The sequence below is a fragment of the Notamacropus eugenii genome, chromosome 2 (genome assembly GCF_028372415.1).
Source record: "Notamacropus eugenii isolate mMacEug1 chromosome 2, mMacEug1.pri_v2, whole genome shotgun sequence".
In the NCBI taxonomy this organism is placed as follows: Eukaryota; Metazoa; Chordata; class Mammalia; order Diprotodontia; family Macropodidae; genus Notamacropus; species Notamacropus eugenii.
The window spans coordinates 452238296-452260533 of NC_092873.1; the positions used below are offsets into that span (position 1 = coordinate 452238296).

Sequence of the window (22238 nt, forward strand, 5' to 3'; positions counted from 1 at the left end):
ATTCTCATGTTGCACATTTTTGCATAAGTTCTGGTGACATTTACTCTAACCCTGTGAAGCTTCAGACACCTTTCTGAAAAACATAACACTAGAATTGTAAATATTATTTATGGAAATATCTGTTTTTCTGATACCACTGAGAGTTTCAAGTCTCTTATTAAACATTACTCTTTGATACGTGGTCTAGTTAAGTTTCATTCTTTTTTTTGGCTACTGTGCAAGTTTTATGTGAATGAAAGCTTCGTGGAATAAAAAGGGGGGCAACTAGCTACAGTGGACAGAGCAGCCCTGGACTCAAAAAGACCTAACTTCAAATCTGGCCTCAGACACTTGCAAGCTGAGTAACCTTCAGGAAATCACTCAAACCTGATTACCTCAAAAGAATAAAGTAAAAAAAAAATTAAGCTTCACAGGGGTTGGTTAGCTCTGAAAGGTTTAGAATAGGAATGGAACTGTCCTTCCCTTGCTTTTTCATTTTCCTTTTTCCTTCTTCTTCCCCTTCCATTCCCTTCCATTCTTTCTCTTCCTCTCTTCTCTCCTCCCCCTCCCTTCTTATCCATTCATCCCATCTCCTCCCAGGCCCTCACATATGTGACCTTAAAATTGTGACTTAAAGCCTATCTAATGTAAACCATAGATACAAACCAAGAAACTCTTCTAAGATAAACCAGGTAGCTGTGGTGACTACCATTGTTCTAATGTAGTCCTTACAAAGGAACAATTAGAGACATGTATAAAAACTCTGTAAAAACACTCCAGTTACCTAAGTACATGTTACCAAGAAGGAGCCCTGGAAGTTTCCACAGTAAAATGGCTATGAAAACATTGACTTCTTTGCACTTAATGATCATCGCAACAGTAAGGAAAATAATATTTTACCAATATTGTTCATTTTCCGCCTTTACCATTTGACCTTGATAATCAATTATAATTCTTGGTCATCGATTATAATTCTAGTTTAAATTGTGTTATTCAATGATCTACTTCAAGAAGGTGGAATTCGTGTAATTTTTTATAAATTAAACGTTAAATGCTGGGTGGGATGTTTCCTGTTTCTTGATTAGCATAATCTATCTCCCATTCTCTGGCTACCATATGATGACTGGAATTTTCTCCCTCCTCATTTTCCCCTTCTTTGTTCCTTAGTTTACTTCCAGATTCACCTCAAATTCCAGCTTCTAAAAAAGATCATTCATGCCATCCTCTCCTCCCCTCCTTGCTATTACATTACATCTCATTTCTTCTGTATATCTTATCCGGTCATTTACACAGAATAAAGTAAGAAATTTAAAAATGGCTAGAATACTGTAAGAAATGATGTAGGGGATGGTTTCAAAGAAAAGTAGGAAGATGAATGAATGGAGGAAAAGTCAAGTGAACAGAATCAGAACAGTTTATACAATAATGACAACATGGTAAAGTCAAATAACTTTGAAAGTTTTAAGAACTCTAATCAACCCAATAATTAACCACCATTCCAAAGGACTCATGATGACAAATGCTACCCACCAATATAGAAAAGTGATGGACTCAAAGAGCATTTTGAAATTTAACATTTTGTTTTGGACATGGTCATTCAAAAATTTGTTTTGCTTGTCTGTACATTGTTAGAAGGTTGCTTCTTTTTGCTTTCTCAAAGGAGATGAAGGTAGGGATAGGTAGGAGAGAAAGTCCTGACTTGGAAATAGAATACAATTGATCTTTTTAAAGTTCTATCTAAAAATAAATGATTTTTTAAAAGAAAATATGAACTTCTGGATGTGAAGGGTTTTTCTTCTCTTTCTGTGTATTCCCAACACTTAGAATAGTTCCTGGCATGTAAGAAGAACTAAACAAATGCCTGTTGATACCTACTGAAGTCAAGAAATAAAGTTAAAAGTTAAAGACTTTAATTCCTTTGAAAACTACCATCTACTTATGATTTTCAGGAACTTGTGAGAATGAGACTTTTCAGCCAAGTGCATAAGATGAATCAGTGTTAAATGGTAAGAAAATAAATGGCCCTTTGCATGTTGACAACCTACCATAGTACAAGGGGGAAAATATCTTTTAAAAATATGATAAGGAATTGACCAATGAGGGTCTGGGGTTGGAAGCAGGTTCCCACAAAATCCACAATGGATTGATATTAGCCAGAAATTATTGGAAATCTAACACTGGACCACTAATTAGTTCCCCATTATACAGACAAAAATCTTTCCAATTTGGTGAGCAGAATATATGTTTTTTAAGCCATCGGTGGAGTAGTGTTTAGAGTGTGTTACATATTATAAATAAATTAATTCATAACAGAAGTAAAATTATACATATTTTCATATTATAAGTATCAGTATAGGAAACCACAGTGAGAAACCATCCAGAACTCTAAATGTTGAAATATGAAAGAAATTCTCATGAGATTTATATATATATATAGTTTATATTACTTAATTTTGTCAATAAAAAGTTAATGAATAATTTTGTTAATTACACTTGGGACAGTGTAAAGCGTCCTATGTTTGGAGTCAGAGGGTCAGAATTAATATTCAGGCTCTGTCACTTACTCACTATGGATAAGTCACATAAATTCTTGGGTCAGTTTCCCATCTGTAAAATCAAGAGACTGTATTAGAGAGTACCTGTAATCTCCCTTCTAATCCTAAATCTTTGATCCTAGGGATTCAATGCCATGATAATTTTTTTTTTAATTCCATAAAACACATAACAAATGCCCTGTTAAGTATAACAGTAACTATGTGTTCTTAACATTTTTTTTAAAATCTGAAAATATGTATCATATTGGTTTCAAAGAAGGGGATTTATTTACATTAATTTTGATCTTATTCTTGAATAGCTAAAATACAGCTTTTCTTTGTTGTAGCCTCAGAATGTATCATTTAATAAGATCTAAAAACACTCTATGCTTGTTAGATAAACAGAATTGTCACTTATCAATAATATACATTATCTGTTACTTAACACCTATTGTGCCTTGCTGTTTGTTACTCAAAGTATTTCCTTTAGGCAGACACTGAAAACAATGAATTAGATAAGAGAGAATTAGAAGCTGATTTCTCACATGGGTTTATTTAAATTTTTAATCAACGCAGCTCCAAAATAGGGCTGCCTCTTAAAAGTCTCAAAATTGAACACTTCTTTCCTCCAGTGCCTTCTGTATCATCTATATGTATAGTAAAGGACGAATTTTTCCTTAGTTAATCTCACACCCAGCACTGATCATTTAGAACAAAGAAAGTATAGCTTTCAGGATAATGGGCTGTTACTAATTTCTTAACACTAAACCTGCGGTCTATGAAATAACCATAGATATAATAATATGTCTCTTAAAACACTCCTAAAGTATCATTACCCAGCTAAAGAAGGACATTTATATGCAGGAAAACACTCATCACACACAAAACCACTAAGCAGCTTCTTGTTGCAAATCTTTGCACCAAAGCAAGTTACAGGTTTGCATTGTACTTAGATTCTATTGGGGACTGTTTTAATAAAGCATAAGTATGCATTTTCAAGCTCACACCATGGAGAATAATTTTCTCTTTTAACACAGTAGTTATTGCATGCAGTAAGACATTCTCTCTCACTTAAAGTCACCCTGATCAAAACTTCATTAATTAGTGACATTTTTGGTCTACCCTTGGAGCATGTATAGGCTCTTTCCTTTCCCAGATTCCTGAGAGACCCTTTGCTCAGTGTGCTGGAACAAGAAAAATTGTTTACATTCAACCCTGGTTTCTTGAAGGCATTGCCAAGTCTTGGTCTGATCCTAAACTGTTTATTTTCTGAATCTAGTTTCTTGAAGCCTGTGCCAAACTTACCTAGGTGAAAAGGCTGTAAGAAAAAGACTCAGCAATGAAATTAGTGTCTGTGGTCTGTTAAAGAAACATCTAAGCTGGAAAGATTCATCCCAAGAAGACTGGCCAGCAAGAGATATTTATCTATTCGATTGTTTGTTTTAGTCAGAGTGACTAAAAAGCCTGTAGTAAGATAAAGAGACTTGGAGCTGCCTCAGGGTTTGTAGCACACAGTCACCCCACTGAAATCTAGAATCATTAACTTGAAGATTAGTAATGTGTCTCTACTGGGCAGGTGATATATTAGAGGGATGTGAATCTACCCAGTGAATAGACTGACTAATGATCCCACAACACTTGAAGTGTTACTTGTGTGTTATTAAGCAACAGGTTATGTTGCCCCCTCTGATTTACCTTTTGAGGGCTTTTTCATTGGTTCTGATTCCAAAACTAAAAATAATGAGCTTAGAGAAAAACTCGACAATTCAAATATCTTTTAAAATCTTTCTCCAAAATATTAGTATGTGATGGGAAAACATAAATAAAAGTGTTTGTGTTGATCCACATTTGCACTCTTCTGTGTAGCTCTCAACTTGATAGGAGAGAAAAGCAATTGGGAATGACAACTTGGGTCAATTGCTTTTTTAATAAGTGTAAGACTGTGTCTTGATTCAGTTGAAATTCACTGTTATTGCTACAAGGAACTGTTACCAGCCTTACAAAGGATGCATCCAACTGCCTTTTCCAGTTAGTGGAAATCATATGTGACATAAGAAAGCAGTGTTTTGTTACCACAGAGGTCTTTGATACCTTGTGATGTTCTAAAACCTCTTAATTAAATTTAAAAAGAAATATAGATGTACAAGAACAATAATCAACAGAAAAAGAAATATAAAGAAATTCAATTCAATTTAAGAAATATATATTGAGTGTCTACCAAACATAAGGCACTGAGCTAAGTACAAGAGAGAAAGACAAAAAAAATTAGCCATAATTTCAAGGAGTTATATTCAGATGAAGGGGACACAGGTAGGAAAATTCAAAGTTTATACAAAATAACATAAAGTAACTTCAAGAAGAGAAGATCAAAAAAATGGGCTTGTGGGGAGGAAACTTATAGAGGGCTTTGAATTGTGTATTAAAGCAAATTCTAAGAGGTTAAAGTAAAAAAGAAAGTGTATTTCAAATATAGGTGACAGGCAGACTGGGCAAAAGCAAAGAGCTGGCAAATGGATTGTCTTGTATGTCATATAACAACCAGTGCAGTTCAGAAAAGAAAATAAGGGAAATAATATGAAATAAGACTGACAGGGTAGATAGATGCCAAATTATGTGTGGCCTAAAATGTCAGACTGGTTATCATTTATTCAGTATCAGTAGGAAGTCCTTCAATCTATCAATCAATATACTTTTATTGAGTACCCACAGTATGTCAGATACTATGCTAAGCAATAGAGATACAAAAAGAGGCAAAAACCAGTCTCTGCCCTTGTGGAGCTTACAATCAAATGTGGGAGATAGCATGAAAAACAATATATACAAAGCAGACTATATAAAGAATAAATAGGAAATAATTAACAGAGGGAAGGCACGAGAATTAAGAAGGATTGAAGGAAGCTTCTTGTAGAAGAGATTGTGGTTGTAGTTTAAAGGAAAATGGGGAGGTCAGTAGTAGGAGTGGAGGAGGGAGAGCACTCCAGGCATGGCAGACAAGCAGAGAAAATTTTTGACATGGTCACATCCGTGCTTTAGGAAAATCAATTAAGCATCTGTTGAGTGGAGGATGATTGGAGAGAAGAAAGAGGAGACAAGCGGATGATTCAGAAGCCTATTGCAATACTGATTTCTATTTTCTCCTTTGTTACAAACTTTTGCTTTCAGAGTGACATCAACCATTATGGAAAATTTCATGGTGATTTTGATGTCACTTTTATGTGATTATGCTTTCTCAAATCTACAGAAGGTTTTTATTGTATCTTACTAAGCAACTTTACATTTGTATTATTTTTACATCTGCTATTATATACATTTTGCAGATTCTCAGTTGTATTCCCAAATGAGGGTTACAGATGCATCTATGAGATTTCATGATTTTAATTATCTTTGTGAGCATAAAGCTCTCATAAGCAATAGCCGTGATTCAACAGATTTTAGCACAGAGAATAATTAAGTAGTTCTTGAGGGCAAAAATAGAGCAAGCTATTTTAAGCTGCATGTTACCACTGCATCCAAATGAATTATCTTTACAATATAGAAAAATGATATATAGTAAAGACTGCTAAAGAAATTGCTAAAAATCTCTGCAGGTCCCTCAGAATTTACTTGTGATATTATATCCAAGTGACAAGATTATAAACTACATTGAAAGAAAAATGCATTTCAATACTAAGTCTGACATGGTTATCTTCCAAGTTGCCTATATCAATGATATATTTCTCATTTTTCATAGGATATATTTAGTTCTACAGACTCAAGGAAATCTCTCAATAAAGCTTAGTCTTTCAGATAAACAGGTTAATTTGGTTAACTCCTCAAAGGCAATTATCATGCTTGTTTTATTTTCCTCTAACCCTCTCAAGTATCTAGCACCCTAGCATGTATACAAGCACATAACAAAGGTTTACTAAGTGAATGAAATTCAAATTGAAATTTAATAATCATTTCTACAGCAAAATTAGCAAAAACAACAACAAATAAAACATTTCTTTCAAGCAACTGGCTTGCTGTAATTAGAGATTCTTGGAATGACAGCATGTAGGCAGGCTGATGTGGCTTCTCTATACCGTGGAAGTTGAAATTTCAAAAAGAAAGGCAGCTATCTAAAAATTTTTTGAGACAATAATGTTTAAATCTTCATATCCAACTGTAACAGAGAAAATCAATTACAAGAATTACATAATCTTCAAAATATTTAATTTAATAGATTTCCTAATACTTGGGAGTCTAACTATCAAGACCCACAAAACAAGTGTATGAACACAATTATAAAACACCCCACATGAATAATGACAAAACTAAATAATTGTTTGTTGGTTGAGAGAATGTAATAAATACATAATAAATGTAATAAGATGTAATAAATGTTATAAAATGACTATCTAAATCAATCTACTCATTCTGAACCATACCAATCACACTACTAAAGAATTCCCTTAAAGAGCTAAAAAAATAGGAAAATTCCTCTGGAGGAACAAAGGTCAAGAATATCAAGGGAATTGATGAAAAATTGTGAAAGAAGGGGACCCAGAAATACAAGATCACAAATTATACTACAAAACTGTAATCATTAAAACAATTTGGTACCAGATATGAAATAAAGTATCTGATAAATTGGTATAGCCTAAGAACACAATAAACAGAAGAAAATAAGCACAACAACCTCGTGTTTGATAAACCCCAAAGTCCCAACATTAGGTCAATAACTCACTATTTGACAAAAAATGCTGGGAAAACTTGAAAGTAGTCTGGCAGAAATGAGGCATATACCAACATCTCACAGTATTTATCAAAATAAGTACAAGAAATGAGTACACAATTCGGACATAAAGAGTGATATCATAAACAAATTAGGGGAGCCTGGAAGAAATCACGTGTCATATTTATATATAGGGGAGGTAAAGTGCATAATTTAGATTGCATAAATTAAAAAAAGGTTTGCATAAACAAAACCAGTGTAGCCAAAATTACAAAAAAGCAAGAAATTAAGAAAATTTTGCAGGAATTTTTTTCTGATAAAGATCTCATTTTTAAAATATATAAGGAACTGGAACAAATTTATAAGATAATCATTCCCCAGTTGCTAAATGACCAAGAGATATAACCCAGCAGTTTTCAGAGGAAGAAATTAAAGCTATCAAACATAATTTTAAAAATGCTTTATGTCACAAATAGAGAAATGCAAATTAAAACAACTCTTAGGTACCATCAACACAGTCTGGTTAAAGGTGATAGAAAAGGAAAATGACAAGTACTGAACAGGATGTGGGAATAAGTAGACTAGAGTACTCTTAGTGGAACTGTGAACTAGTTCAACCATGTTGGAGAGCAATTTGTAACTATACCCTAAAATCTATAAAACTGTGCCATATCCTTTGGCCTAGCTAGATCGACTATCCTCTCCTGGTTCAGTCTCTTCAGTGACATAGTCATTCCCTCTCATGACCTTGAGTCCAATTCCTGAGTCAGTTGTTCTTTTCACAAGATTGGTCCACCGCTTGACAAGTTCATATCTAAAAGTCCTCTAGGTACTTAAAGTTCACAGATCCGGTTAACAAGATGACTTGTTAACCCAATCATAGAGTTTCATATGTCAGAAAGAGATCACAAGGCATAAGCCATATTATTTACACATTTAAAGTTTCATCAGGACCTTACAGTGATTACATTAATTCAAATGGGATAGGGAGGGCAGGAATCCTCATCACTTACAATAGCATGTTAGCATGTTTGACATCATTCACTCATGTCAATATCTTTATCTTTTCCTTAAGTTTTATTGAGTATTTCTACCAACATCCTATTCACCAAAATTGGTAAAACTAAGTGTTTCAAAAGTGTTTAATAGCAGCAATAAATATAATAGTATTCTCTTGTAGAGTTAGGGATGAATTGGAAAGCTAGAAGCAAATATCTGCTAAAGAGTAGGATCTTCCTTAAAATGTAGCCACGATATTTGATATGTCATATAGGTCCTTCCTGGTGGCAATCGAGTAGCACAATAATAAACTCATTCTTTATTATAATTCTTACACTACAAGCCATGACATAACTGAGATCCAAGAGAGGGTTATGAAAATCTAAACAGGACGTAAGAGGAAGACAGAGAGTACCTGTGATTATTTCCCATTTGATGGTTCCAAATTTCATTTGCATTTCTATCATATTCTTTCACAGTTTTCAAAAGTAGTTGAAAACAGGAATATACTTTCAGAATTCTTATTCTTTCAAAATAAACAAGTTTTCAGTCACCTCAGATTTTAGCTCCTGTTAACTTTTACCAGTCACATACTGGAAAAATCTCTGGAACTCTTTCAAAGTTCACATCTGAATGACCATCCCTAACCAATGCTAATTGCCTCTTGAGCTGAATGAAAAATACACTGAAGCCATTAATGGCAGAAAGTACACTTTGAGGCCCATATGCTTCTAAAGCCCAATACTTTTCCTTACCCACTGAGAATCCCCAGTGATATTGACATGTTTGCATGGTTAAAGGACAAAAGACCCAGTGGCTGCTGTACTAACCCTACGCTTATATGAGAAAGGAATTTGTCTTTAAGGTGGATGTCACTTAGCAATTATTGGAAAGGAAAATGACTGCAATAACAAACCCAAGTGAAGCATTTCATCATCTGCAGTACCAATTGTAAGCAAGCCTTGCCTAAAGCAAACATTGTTTTATAAATTGTGGAGTTAAAAAATACTCTGCTTATCATTTTTTCTAGTTTGTTTGTACAAACTTATTTTTTTCTTTCTAAAAGAATCATTTCGTTTTGTTTGTCAGTTGTTCAAACTTCTGTGAGAAAATGCTGCTGTGCCAGAAGATCTTGTCAGCATGTGTAAAATGTCCTATTTAACAGATGGAACAAACTCCTTTGCAAAGACTTTCAATTGCACTTTTCTCACACGACATTTAAATGGGACTTTCTGAAAAATGTGAAATACAGCATTGTTATTGTTAGCAAACCCATAGTATAGCAGCTTAAACTATTTAAAGAACATTCAAGCAATTCTTTACTCGTGACAGTGGGAATCATTAGTTAGAGTAAAAAAGGAGGACAATTCCATGGAGGCAAATCATTATTTTTATAGCACCCAGGGCCCCATGGTTTATTCCTCTTCTCAGCTACACCCAAATCCTGGTTCCTGTGGAAGTATTTATCTAAATTTGTGCCTCCTGAGCCTCTGTTGATTCTTCTTTTATTGCCTCACACCGGGTATCAATGAATTCAAAACAAATGCATTTAATGCAACAGAATAACTAGGCAAAAATAGGAAACTGAAACTTCTATCAAGAGCTCTAACACCTATTGCCAATAACTAGGCAAAAATAGGAAACTGAAACTTCTATCAAGAGCTCTAATATCTATTGCCAATAACTAGGCAAAAATAAGAAACTGAAACTTCTATCAAGAGCTGTAATATCTATTGGCAGCTACCTTCACATATTTCAACTAGGGAGAATCCATCTCAGCTCCAAATTAACTATTCCATCTCCCCACATCCCCACACTGGGGAAAAGGGATATGTCAGTTATTGATGGAAACCTGCTAGGGAAACTCACTGCTGCTCTAGGGAATGCTTTGCTTCAGTGAACAGGAAACGGAAAAGATCTCTAAAGGCCTGAGCAGATATTTAATTTGAAGTATTTTCTAATATTTGATTAAGTCAGTTAGGTAGCAGAGGGGATAGAGAGCTAAGTCTGGAATCAGGAAGACCTGAGTTCAAATTCAGACCCAGGTAATTAGTAGTTTGCGACCCTGGGAAAATTATTTAATATCTATTTGCCTCAGTTTCCTCAACTGTAAAATGGGAACAGTAGTATTATTGTTGTGAGGATCAAATGAGACTGTATTTGTAAAAAGCCTAGCTTAGCACAGGGCCTGGCACATAGTAGGTACTTAATAAATGCTATTTCCTTTCTTTTCAAGCAAGATTCTGGAACTGGGAGACAATTGCCATTTCTTCCTTTGCCTTTGCCTTTGCCTTAGGCCTTGCTTCTCCTTTTCCTTATTTTACCTATTTTCACAAAACTTCCTGCCTGAGCTCTTACTTCTAGTGATCTTATTAGTATTATTATTTGTAGCATTTTGGTTTACACATACCAACTCTTTAATTTGGTTGGTTGTCTTGTCACTGAATGACAGTTTGGAAAGATTTTACCTGATTACCTATATGTTACCAAGTAAAAACATCCTTACTGATAACTGTATTTCTTTAGAAAGGGGTAATGTAATGTAATGGGCCTAAGATTAAGTTCTGAGAAAACCCTGACACTTTCTAAAGACAGAATGCACCGTAAGCTATTGTGACCTTTGAGATATTGGTTCAGTTTCTAGAAGCAACACAGGGATTCAATTGTATTGAAGATAGTTAATTAACTTCTTTTTTTTCAATACTTAAGGTGCATTTCTTATGTGTAGGACATTACTAAGGAGGATGTGATTTATATCTTCAAATATTTGAAGAGCTGTCATGCAAAAGATAACTAAAAACCAAGTAAAGTAGTTGGTAGAGTTGGTTTTCATTCATGTATGAGAAGGCAATAAAAATACCATCTCATAGGAAAATTAGACATTTCACCTTGCTGTGCTAGCAAGAGACTTAATCAAAGAGCATCCCTTGAAAATAATTGCATCCTGTTTGCCAAAATTCATTCATGAGGATGAAACATTGATAAGTTCTAAAAAAAGTTTTGCGCAAATCTTTCAAATTAATTCGTTATTGCCTGCATATTTGATATTGACAAAAAGATGAGCGTAGGAGAAAATAGCAAAAGTACTGTAAAAAAAAAAGAGAGAGACCAAATGCCTATAATATACATAGTAATCTTGCTCTGATATTGTTGGAATCCTTTTATTTCATGAAGAGAGTAGGAAAGTAATATACAAGGAAAGTATTGGATCACATCATCAATAATGAAGATACATGTATGTATGTATAAATGGATATATATCGGTTCAATTGGCACCGATATATCAAGTGACTTGATGAAGGTCACACAAGTCAGAAGCAAGAATTGAATCTGTATCTTCCTAATTCCAAGGCCAAATCTCTATATATTACACATCAACAACTTATGTTATACCAAATCTCCATCTATTACACCAAATCTGTCTCTGTCTATATGAATGTGCATATGCATATGTATTTCTATAATAAAAATTATTGGTTATACATTTTGCAATCATCTGTGTGTGTGAAATCAGTCCAACCAGTTAAAGTAACTGCAAAGTAAATACCAGTTTGAAGAATAAATAAATAAGAAAAGAAGACATTGGTTTGATCACAGAAGATCAAATTCAATCTGCTCTCACTCCAAAATATATAACATTGTACGGAAGAAAATATATTAACCAACTACATTTCCACTTCTTAGAAATGTAACCAAAAAAAAAAAAAGAAATTGCCACAATTAGAAGACCCAAAGAATACAAAACCTAGCTCAGTCAGCCAATATGTAATCTCCTTGTCTGGTGGAGAGACATAGCAGCCAGAGGGAACATGAGCTTAAAGTCTATAGAATCAATATTCTTTAAGTTCATGACAGATGAGACAACAAAGTATTTTTTTCAATGATATACTAAGTATACAAATGAAGGGGGGCTAAAATGGGGAGATGTATTACTAGTGCAATACATCAAGTATGGATTGGAATTAATCATCGCTGAGAACCTTTTCAGTTGTCAGATTCCATAATGTTGCATGTGAAAGCTTTCAGTGAGAATTCTTATAATACTCTTTTTAGAATATTTCCAATAAGAGGTCAATAAGAATATTTCCAATAAGAGGTCAAATTCTTAAAAGGTAGAAAGCACCAAGCTAATTAAAACATCACTTGCCATCAGAATACAGTTTAAAATGAATAGATTTTATACTTGACTCTCTTTCTTCAGAGAAAATGTAGGAACACCTGAAGTTCATAAGAGGTCTATCTCATTCATAGAAGAAACAGAAAGAAGGGAGAAGAAATTTGGAAGGCATTAGGAACTGGAGAGTAATTATCCTTCCTTGGAAGGAATCTTCTAATCATTCATATCCTAACACTTAGAGAGTTAGTATGGAAGAAGCAAAGAGGAGAAATCAAGATAATTTATCAATTAAAAAAAGGAAAATACCCAATGTAAGGATATATTCTGAATAATCAAGAAAATGAAGAAAGAGACAGAAATCCTAAAAGAGATATGTGGCTTAAATATGAATAAATCCCCATCGTACTCCTCTGTTCATTGTCTTTAGTGGGTCCTTATTGCTTACTGAATAAAATTCAAACCTCCTCTTTCTAGTATTAAGAAATCTAATTAAACAGCTATAAGATTTTACAATTGGATAACATTATTCCTGTATTCTAAGTTCTATACGATGATAATTCTATCTTCTAAATATGTCAAAAATTTTCCTTTTTAAAATTATATACAAATTTATTTTTAGTTTCCAACATTCATTTTCACAAGATTTTGAGTTCCAAATTTTCTCCCCATCTCTCCCCTCCCCCAGTCCTCTCCCCCTCCCCCCAAGACAGCATGCATTCTGATTACCCCTTCTCCCAATCTGCCCTCCCTTCTATCACACTCCTCCCTTCCCTTATCCCCATCTCCTCTGTTTTCTTGTAGGGCAAGATAGATTTCAAGATCCCATTATCTGTATTTCTTATTTCCCAGTTGCATGTAAAAACAATTTTTAACACTTGTTTTTAAAACTTTGAGTTCCAATTTCTCTTCCTCCCTCCCTCCCCACCCATCCCCACTGAGAAGGAAAGCAATTCAATTCAGGTCACATGTGTGTAGTTATGCAAAAGACTTCCATAAAAGTCATGTTTTGCAAGAATAACTATATTTCCATCCATCCTATCCTGCTCCCCTATTTATTCTATTCTCTCTTTTGACTTTGTCCCTCCTCAAAAGTGTTTGCTTCTAATTATCCCCACTTTCCATTTGCCCTGTCTTCTATCATTCCCCACACCCCACTAATTCCCTTCTCCCCTACTTTCTTATAGTGTAAGATAGATTTTCATACCAAGTTGAGTGTATATGTTATTCCTACTTAAAGCCAAATGTGATGAGAATAAGCTTCACTTTTTCCCTATCACTTTCCCCCTTTTCCCCTCCATTGGAAAAGCTTTTTCTTGCCTGTTTGATGAGAGATAACTCTCCCCATTCCATTTCTCCCTTTCTCCTCCCAATATATTCCTCTCACCCCTTAATTTTATTTTTTTAGATCTCATTCCTTCCTATTCAACTCACCCTGTACCCTCTGTCTATATGTATATAATCCCTCTAACTATCCAAATACTGAGAAAAGTCTCATTATAAATATTAACTTTCCATGTAGGAGTAAACAGTTCAAGTTTAGTAAGTTTCTTATGACTTCTCTTTCCTGTTTACCTTTTCATGCTTCTCTTGATTCTTGTGTTTGAAAGTCAAATTTTCTATTGAGCTCTGGTCTTTTCATCAAGAATGCTTGAAAGTCCTCTACTACACTAAATGACTACTTTTTCCCCTGAAGTTATTATACTCTGTTTTTCTGGGTTGGTGATTCTTGGTTTTAATCCTAGTTACTTTCACTTCTGGAATATCATATTCCAAGACCTTTGATCCCTTAATGTAGAAGCTTCTAGATTTTGTGTTATCCTGATGGTATTTCTACAATACTTGAGTTGTTTCCTTCTGACTGTTTGCAATATTTTCTCCTTGACCTGAGAATTCTGAAATTTGGTTACAATATTCATAGGAGTTTTTGGTTTTTTTTTTTGATCTCTTTCAGGAGGTGATCAATGGATTCTTTTAATATTTATTTTACCCTCTGGTTCTAGAATTTCAGTGCAGTTTTTTTGATAATTTCATGGAAGATAATGTCTAGGCTCTTTTTTTGATCATGGCTTTCAGGTAGTCCCATAAATTTTAAATTGTCTCTCCTGGATCTATTTTCCAGATCAGTTATTTTTCCAGTGAGATATATCACATTATCTGCTTTTTTTTCATTCATTTAGTTTTGTTTTATAATTTCTTGATTTTTCATATACTCATTAGCTTCCATCTGCTCCATTCTAATCTTTGAGGAATTATTTTCTTCAGTGAGCTTTTGGATCTCCTTTTCCATCTAGCCAATTCTGGTTTTTAAAGTTTTCTCCACATTGGCTTTTTGGATCTCTTTTGCCATTTATCTATTTTTTACAGTGTTACTTTCTTCAGCATTTTTGGGTCTCCTTTAAGCAAGCAGTTGACTCATTCTTCATGATTTTCTTGCATCACTGTCATTTCTTTTCCCAATTTTTGCTCTACTTCTGTTACTTGATTTTCAAAATCTTTTTTGAGCTCTTCCACGGCCTGAGAATATTTTATACTTTTCTTGGAGGTTTTGAATGGAGGAGCTTTGACTCTGTTTTCTTCTGTTTGCATGTTTTGGTCTTCCTTGTCACCAAAGTAAAATTCTATAATCTGATTCTTTTTTCTAGTTTTTGCTCACTTCCCCAGACATTTCCTTGAATTCTGAGTTCTTTGTCAAGGTAGTTCTGTGCTTCCAGTGGAGGTGGGGCGTGTACTGTCAGCCACTCGATTCCCTCCCCCCCACACACACAATCTGTGGGCTTAGAGCTCCAGAAACAGTGACTGCAGCTGCCCCTGCTGCTGCTGTGGCTGCAACGGGTTCCTCTGCATCCTCTCCCCTCAGCTGTCCTGGGACTAGGGCCACACTACTCCACTGCCCTGAACTGGTCTTACAGGCTTTTCCCATTGACCTTCCAATTTGTCCTCAGTGCTTTGGAATCCTGAAATCTGGAAACCACCACAGGTATGAGAGATTCAGTCCACCCAAAGCCTGCTTTGGTTTTGTCTGCGCCTGCACAGCCCACACTGGTCTGCACTCTGCTCTCAGTGTGGTGCAATAGACAGTTCCTGGTGACCCTCCAGGCCATCTTGGGCTAAAGATTTGCTTCACTCCATCATTCTGTGAGTTCTGCAGCTCCAGAGTTTGTTTAGAGCCATTTTTTTTTTTTTTTTAGAGTTGGTCATTTTGTTATTTAGACTTCACTTTTATTTAGACTGTCATTTAGACTTCATTTGATAGCATGATGACATGGTAAGCACAAATATGTACCAAAAAGCACACACAATCTTTAAATGCATGGTTTTTCATATGTAGTTTGCCAAATACAATATCATTATTTGTTACTAGGTTTAAAGATGACACTTATATTCTTCAGATTTTATATGTTTTGGAATATCATAATTTTTGCCTAGTCATGCGATGGTAAGAAATTCAAAAGTAGTCTCCTTTCCTTCTGATAATTCTTTTGCAGTGAGATCCATCTTCTCACAGGAGATATCATTGATAGGGAGGGCTTCCACAAATTTCCAGGATTTATTCTTGATGACAACAGGGAAGGAGTAGAGCAAATCATCAGGGATTCCATAGGAATTGCCATCAGAGATGACTCCCATGGAAACAAATTCTCCCTCTGAAGTTCCAAACCAGATATCTCTGACATGGTCACAGATTGCTTTGGCAGCTGACATGGCACTAGACAGTTTTCGAGCCTTAATGACAGCTGCACTACGCTGCTGAACAGTCAAGATAAAGTTGCCCTTGAGCCAGCTGTCATCCTTTATAGCTTCATAGACACCACCTTCTTTCCCTTGGATGTTAACCTTGGCATGGTTAACATCTGGATACTGAGTTGAGGAGTGATTTCCCCAGGTAATGACGTTCTTGACATCATTGGCGGTCAAGCCAAGTTTAAGAGCAATCTGAGACTTAGCTCGGTTGTGATCCAGATGGGTCAAACAGCTGAAATTCTCCTTGGGTATTGATGGGGCCATCTTGGAAGCCGTCAGGCAATTGGTATCGGCTGGATTTCCAACAACCACAACCTTAACAGACTTTTTGGTGTATTTTTCCAAAGCCTGTCCCTGGGATTTGAAAATCTTCACATTTGCCTTGAGTAAGTCCTTCCTCTCCATGCCTTCCTTCCTTGGTATGGAGCCAACCAGAATCGCTACATTAAGGTCTTTGAAGGCAATCTCTTCTTTATCTGTTGCAATGACCTCTTTAAGCAGGGGAAGAGCACAGTCTTGCAGTTCCATTACTACCCCTTCTAGCATACCCATCATGGGGGTGATATCCAACAGGACAAGAATAAGAGCCTGGTCCTTCCCAAAGACATTGCCCTTAGCAATACTGTAAAGAAGTGAGTAGACAATCTGACCTGCTGCTCCAGTTATGAAGACTCTGAAGGGTTCACCCATGGCTGCAGCTGGACAACTTTAGTGACAGACAATGAGACTCTAGAGGCATTTGTTTACAGATATTTGTCTGGGTTTAGGGGCAGCACTCTAGAAAGTGCATGCTGTTACTCTGCCATCTTGGCTCTGCCCTAACAATTTTCCTACATCTAAAACTTTACTTATAATTGTTTGGATTCCTTTGTTGTTCCTCCTCCCCAATTTAAAGTTCTTCAGTATTGTATTTAATGAAATTATTTGTTCTTAAGATTTGTTTTTTTGGCACATCAAATGCTTAGGATTAAATTATTAAGTGTTGAATTATTTTAAATTGCTTCTTCAATATCTCCTTTTGGATGTATTTTTAAAATTTTATTGTGATCAGTAAAAATGTGTATAATATTTCTGATTTTCTGCATTTATTTGTGAGGTTTTATGCCTTGATACATCATCAATTTGTGCAAAATCCCTGTGCATGACATAGAAACATATACATATGTGTGTGTGTATAAAATGTTTGTGTTCATTCATTTATGTATGCAGTCCTTGAAATCCTCATTCAATAATCACCAGATGTCTAAATATCTAATTTTTCTAAAATTCTATTCAAATCGCTATTTTATTTTTTGTCAATTTTTTGATTTGTCTTGCTTGGAAAGACATGAGGTCCTTCAATTTTGGAGTTTTATTGTTAATTTCTCCATTTAACACATGCTCATTAAGGATTCAGATCTAAAGTTACTCCATGCATATGTATTAGGGATTGATTTTAATTAAGTGTTGATTATTATCATTGTTTTTTGTCCTATGTTCTCGAGGAGGAACATGGCATCAGGAGAGTGATGTCTTGACATGCAAGTGAATAGGATTTAAGTGAGGCAGAGTTGTGCAAAGTCACGGTACATTTTAGCAAATATAGTTTTCCTTTTTATCTCTTAAACATATCTTTTTTTTCTGTTACCTTAATTGAAATGATTATTACCGCTACTTTTCTGTGTGTTCCTATGAAGCACAATAGATTTGTTCTAGCCACGCCCCTTACTTTAACCGTATGTGAATTTTATTTTTAAGTGTACTTCCTGTAAGCAACGTATTGTTAGAGTGTATTTCTAATGTATTCTGCTGTCTCTTTCTTTATATAGGTATACTCACTCCATTTACATTCACAGGTATGATAACTGTGCATTTTCTTCTGTATATTTTTATTGTAGTTGATTTTTGGTTTCTTTGATTTTCCCCATGCTCTCTTTACAGAAAAAGAGGCAGATTAGTGAAGGGTGTGCTCCATACCAGTGCTGCATGCATTATTTTAGCTTATTCTGATCCCCTGGCCATCTTCTCTTCTTGTCAATTAGAGACTAATCAAAAGGTTTTGATTTTTTTCTATTTTATAAAATCCTTGTTCATAATTTAGACAAACTGAATCTAAACTCTAGGTTAAAGTTTGCTCTCCCTATGACAAATTCCTACTTGAATCTATATTCCCTCCTAAGCCCTCCTCTCCCCATTTCCCCCTGTTTTTCTATTGAGTGTATTTCTGCCTCCCACTTGGTAGAGTCAGTTCTCAATATTCATGTGTTTAGCTTTCATGAATTGGAGAACTTTATGATTTTATTAGAAATTTCATTTTTACTTTCCCATTAACAACCATGAACATTCAAGCTATGCTCAGTAGAGAAAAAAAAATGAGAGGCACAATGCACAAGTTTATATCCACAAAATAAGGAAAGTACTCTTTAAAAAAAAACACAACAGATATTATTTATTATATAAGCTTTCCCTTTTCAAATTAAATATATAATTAATTTTCTGTTTTCAACATTCACTTTCACAAGAGTTTGAATTCTAAATTTTCTCCTCATTTCTCCCATCACTCAGTGTACACACCATCCACCTCTTTCCCCAGTCTGTCCTCCCTTTTATCACCCCCTTTTCTCCTATACCTTTTTCTTCTATTTTCTCTAGGGTAAAATAGATTTCTACACCCCATTGCCTATACATCTTTTTTCACAGTTGCGTCCAAAAGTAATTTTTTACATTCATTTTTAAAGCTTTGAGTTCCATATTCTCTCCCTTCCTCCTTCCCCACCCATCCTCATTAAGAAAGCAAATAATTTAATATAGGTCATACATGTGTAGCCATGTAAAATACTTCCACATAACAGTCATATTGTGAGAGACTAACCATATTTCCCTCAATCCTGTACTGCCCTGCATTTATTCCATTCTCTCCCTTGACCTCACTCCACAAAAGGGTTTGCTTCTAATTACCCCTTTCCCCATTTTGCTGTCCCTTCCATTATCTTCCTTCTCCTATTCCCTTACCCTCAGCTTCCTGAAGGGTAAAATATATTTCCATACCCAAATGAGTACATGTTATACCTTCCCTAAGCCAAATCTCATAAGAGTAAGGTACACTTATTCCCTTTCATTTTCCCCTTTTTCCCTTCCATTATAAAAAACTCTTTCCTGCCTCATTTATGTGAGATGATTTGCTGCATTCTACCTCTGCCTTCCTCTTTGTCCCAGTACATTTCTCTCAACAGTAAAATTTTTTTTTGGTATCTCTCTTCCCATTCAGGTCACAATGTGCCTCCCCCCCTCTCTTTACACACACACACACACACACACACACAAACACACACGAGTGTATATTATATATGTATATATAGGTGTGTTTAGGTATAAGTTTATATGTATATGTATATCTATATATGCACATGTATGCAATGCACACATGCTTGCATACATATACAGTATACATATATGTACATATAATATGCATACACATGTGTACATGTGTATATATAAAACATATGTGCATATATACATACATATATACATAAATATGCACATGCACATATACATACATATAAACATAGGTATATATGAGTATATATATATTTATATACCTATGTATACACACACACACACATATATTCCCTCTAACTTCCCTAATACTGAAAAAGATCTCATGAGTTACAAATATCATTTCTCTTTCCTGTTTAACTTTTTATGTGTCTCTTGATTCTTGTATTTCAAAGTCAAATTGACTATTCAGCTCTGGTCTTTTCAACAAGAATGCTTGGAAGTCCTCTTTTTATTTGAAATTTCATTTTTTATGGAATTTGCATACAATATTCCTAGGAGTTTTCATTTTGGGGTCTCTTTCAGGAGATGATTGGTGAAGTCTTTCCATTTCTAATTTATCCTCTTGTTCTATAATATCAGGGCAGGTTTCCTTGATAATTTCTTGGAAAGTTATATCTAGGCTTTTTTTATGATCATGTTCAGTTATTTTTCCAATGAGATATTTCATACTGTCTTCTATTTTTTCATCCTTTTGGTTTTGTTTTGTTATTTCTTGGTTTCTCATAAAGTCATTAATTTCTATCTGCTCCATTCTAATTTTTAAAGAATTGTTTTCTTCAGCTTACCTGGTGCTGAGTTGGCTGGTGTGCCAAACTAGAGACCAGGTGAAGTATTTCTGTGTTTCCCCAGAGTTACCATGGAACTCGTTGTATGAGTTGTGGGGGAGGGGTTGATCTGGCCATAGGAGTTCTCTCCTAAGTTAGAACACATGTAGGCTCAGCAGTTGGTGAATCCCCATCTGTGCTAGTGTCTTCCCAATTCCCCTGGTTATGCTAAGGCACACCTGGGGTCCTAGTGTTGACACTTATTGGCTTCACCCCAAAGGGGCTCAGGATCTCCTCCTGGTTCACTGAGGTGGGGCTGTCTGGGACAGCTCTGGTCCTGCACTGGTCTCCATCAGCCACAGCAAGAGGGCCCCCCATTGCAATTGTCCTAGCCTCCCAAACTGATCCCACTATGCCAGGATTTTTCCTAGGGACATATTCTCTGGGTTTTTTAAGGTCAACCAAGGTAGGGAAGAGCAATTTCAGGTCACTCTGCCATCTTGGCTCCCAGAAGTTCAAGTATGTGACATATTCCACAGCATTCTAGCTTCTAGCTGAAAGAACCAGAGGCTTCTTACACAAAGCCTCAAGTTCTAAGCACAATAACTGTGGGACAGAGCCCCTGTGCAAAAGCAGAAATAGATCTAATGAAAGGAGGTAAGGAAGGAAACTATATCCTGCTAAAAGGCGCCATACACAATTAAGAAATATCATTACTAAACATATATACACTAAGTGGAATAGCATCCAGATTCTTAGAAGAGAAGTTAATGGAGTTACAGGAAGAAATAGACAGCAAAATTGTACTAGCGGGGGACCTGCTCCTCCCCCTCAATAAATGTGATAAATCTAACTTCAAAATAAACAAGAAAGAAGTTAAAGTGGTGAACAGAACTCTGGATAAGATAGATATGATAGATTTCTGGAGAAAACTGAATAGGGATAAAAAGGAATTTATCTTTTTCTCAGTGGTACATGGCACACATACAAAAATTGACCATGTACTAGGGTTTAAAAACCTCATAATTCAGTGCAAAAAGGTTGAGGTAGTCAATGCATCCTCTTCAGATGATAATGCAATAAAAATTATATGTTATAAAAGAATGTGGAAATATAGAGCAAAAATTAATTGGAAACTAAATAATGTAATCATAAAGAATGAGTGGGCTAAACAGCAACTCATAGAAACAATCAATTCAAGAGAGTGACAATAATGAGGCTACCTACCAAAACTTATGGGATGCTGCAAAAGCAGTCTTAGGGGAAGTTTTATATCATTTAAAATCTACATGAATAAAATAGAGAAAGAGGAAATCAATGAATTGGGCATGCAGCAGAAAAAGCTAGGAAAAACTACAAAATAAAAATCTCCAAATAAATACCAAGTTAGAAATACTGTAAAACAAAGGAGAGGTTATGAAAATTGTAATTAAGAAAACTACTGAAATGATAAATAAAACTAAGAGTTGTTTTTATGAAAAAAACAATAAAATTGATAAACCTTTGGATAATTTGATTTAAAAAAAAGAAAGTAGAAAGTCAAATTACCAATATCAAAAATGAAAATGGTGAACTCACCTCCACTGAGGAGGAAATTATAACAATAATTAGAAATTACTTTGCCCATTTGTATGCCCATAAATTTAACAATCTGAGTAACTTAATAGAAGAGTAACTTAAATACTTAAATAGCCCCATCTCAGAAAAAGAAATTGAACAAGTCACCAATGAACTCCCTAGAAAAAATCTCCAGGGTCAGATGGATTTACAACTGAATGCTATCAAATATTTAAAGAATAGTTTATTCCAATAATATGTAGATTATTTGGGAAAATTGGTGAAGAAGTAGTCTGACCAATTCTTTCTATGATACAAATATGGTTCTGATAAATAAACTAGGAGGAGTCAAAGTGGAGAAAGAAAATTATAAACCAATTTATCTAATGAAGATAGATGCAAAAATTTTAAATAAGATTTTAGCAAAAAGAATACAATAACTTATCATGAGAATAATACATTATGATCAGGTAAGATTTATACCAGGAATGCAAGGCTGGTTCAATATTAGGAAAATTATCACATTATTGATC

The 22238-nt window shown here is 34.9% G+C and overlaps 1 long non-coding RNA gene and 1 pseudogene across 2 annotated transcripts in view; one reads left to right on the forward strand and one right to left on the reverse strand.

Annotated features, from left to right (window-relative positions):
* LOC140529584 (uncharacterized) overlaps window positions 1–22238 on the forward strand; it is a 244176-nt gene that overhangs the window by 120118 nt on the left and 101820 nt on the right. The window lies entirely within an intron of this gene.
* LOC140524171 (malate dehydrogenase, cytoplasmic pseudogene) lies at window positions 15575–16770 on the reverse strand (annotated as a pseudogene).